The 2168-nt window shown below is 42.8% G+C and overlaps 1 protein-coding gene across 1 annotated transcript in view; it reads left to right on the forward strand.

Annotated features, from left to right (window-relative positions):
- LOC103193519 (complement C5) overlaps positions 1–2168 on the forward strand; it is a 136763-nt gene that overhangs the window by 6892 nt on the left and 127703 nt on the right. The gene's annotated exons all lie outside the window — the stretch shown is intronic.

The raw sequence follows: 2168 nt of genomic DNA on the forward strand, positions 1-2168 counted from the left end.
ACTCCTCGGAAGGAAGGTTGGGCAATCCTACTTCCGTAGTGATACTGCCTCGGAAACCCAAGGAGGGGTCGCTATGAGTCGGGGCCGACTCGACAGCAAACAACAACAACAACAACACGGATTGTGAACAACACAACCAATGCTTGGAAAGCCTGCCATCCAGCCCATGGGAGCAGGAGTATGTAGGTGTAACTCAAGTGCTCTGAGCTTCAGTCAGGATGTTATACCAAGGGACTTGAGAGGCTGGGGGAGTCCAAGGACTGATTAAGTAAAAGTTTACTAAAAGAGTGTCTATAATATTAGTTAGGAGCTCTGGTAGCATAGTGCCTAAGGCACTTGACCAGAAGGCTGGCGGTTCAAACCCATCAGCCACTCCTCAGAAGGAAGATGGGGCAATCTACTTCCGTAGTGATGTTGTTAGTTGTTGTTACGTGCCCTCGAGTCAGCCCTGACTCATAGTGACCGCTCCTTGGGTTTCCGAGGCAGTATCACTACGGAAGTAGGATTGCCCAACCTTCCTTGATATTGCCTTGGAAACCCAAGGAGGGATCACTATGAGTCACGTCTGACTCAGCGGCACATAACAACAACAACATAATATTAGTTTTACTACATACATATATACATGTATACATTTAAACCTGCAAAAGCTAGAAACTGTATAAAGTGGAAAAGTCAAATATTTTCCACTAAAACGAGCAATAGAAAAGTGGTGAGACTCTATCTTGTCAAAACCAGAAAACTTATGAAGCTCAGAGAAACAAAGCAGTTCCGTCGAGCTCTGGCTCACACTGTTTTCACTGTCTATATACACACAATTTAGGAAACATGCAGCCAAAAAGACTTTTAATTGCTGAAAGCTAAGTTATGATGTTAGGACATTGAAGGGCTTTGGGCAAAATGTATTTACTACTCTAGTTTCTGTAGGAGTCCTTGGGCAGTATAAATGATTCATGCACTCGAACTGCTAATCAAAGGTTGACTGGGCAAATCCACCCAAAGACACCTAAGAAGAAAGGGCTGGTGATATGCTTCTGAAAAATAAGCCATTGGAAGTCCTATGGAGTGCAGTTCTACTCTGACACACTTGGGGTTGGTTGCTGTGAGTTGGAGTTAATTCAGCAGCAACTGGTAGCTCCTGTGCCATTTTGTAAATGATTAGCTATACACAATCATTTTTTGTTTCAAGGAGATTACAATTGTATTTAGAATGCCAACATATTTTATTACTTTAAAGCAGAACTTCGAACCAGTTCATTCTAGTTTGACCCGCTGCTATGAATTTGCATTTCCTCCTCAGATAGATTGAATCCAAATCTACAATTTAATAAGATCCTCAGATGATTCTTATGTCAGAATAAACACCACCTTGGGATCTTGTTAAAATGTAAACTTGGATTCAGTATAGCTAGGGTAGAAATGCAAATTCATAGAGGGGTCAAACCAGAATGAACCAGTTGGAAGCCCTGCCTTAAAATTACTCTTTCCCTTAGAGTGATGTATGGAAAGAGTTTGTGACCACCATGATAACATTAGAAAAAGGGAGGACACTGAATTGTGCACATAGGAGATAGACGACAGATGCTGATACCAACCAGTGTGCCCACAATACTGCATTGCCATTAACACCAAACACTAGACTACAGATAAACACCTGAGAGGATAAGATGAGGGTCAGTGAACAGGAGTATACTCTAGACTAAGGAGCTCTGGTAGCATAGTGGCTAAGCCACTTGACTGCTAACCAGAAGGCTGGTGGTTCAAACCCACTGGCCACTCCTTGGAAGGAAGGTTGGGCAATCTACTTCCGTAGTGATACTGCCTCGGCAACCTAAGGATGGGTCGCTATGAGTCGGGTCTGACTCAATGGCACATAACAACAACAAGGATAGATTCAGCAGAGGCTAATCTTACACAGATACCAGTGATATAAAATACCTGCAGTCCTTACAGAAACAATAGAAGACAGACACAGAGTAATCCCTCACAGACACCTAGACACTGTGGGAGAGAGATCCAATGGATCTACCGACTCAGGACCATAGTACTGGGGGACACCAGACTCAATTGGCACAACAAAATACGTAAAAGCCTTGTTCCTCATCCTACATTGGTGAGTAGCAACAGGGGTCTTAAAAGCTTTCAAGACAAAAGAAAAAAAAAAAAAA

Source organism: Orycteropus afer, unplaced genomic scaffold (genome assembly GCF_000298275.1).
Source record: "Orycteropus afer afer isolate SDZICR_OR568_19922 unplaced genomic scaffold, OryAfe1.0 scaffold00037, whole genome shotgun sequence".
NCBI lineage: Eukaryota > Metazoa > Chordata > Mammalia > Tubulidentata > Orycteropodidae > Orycteropus > Orycteropus afer.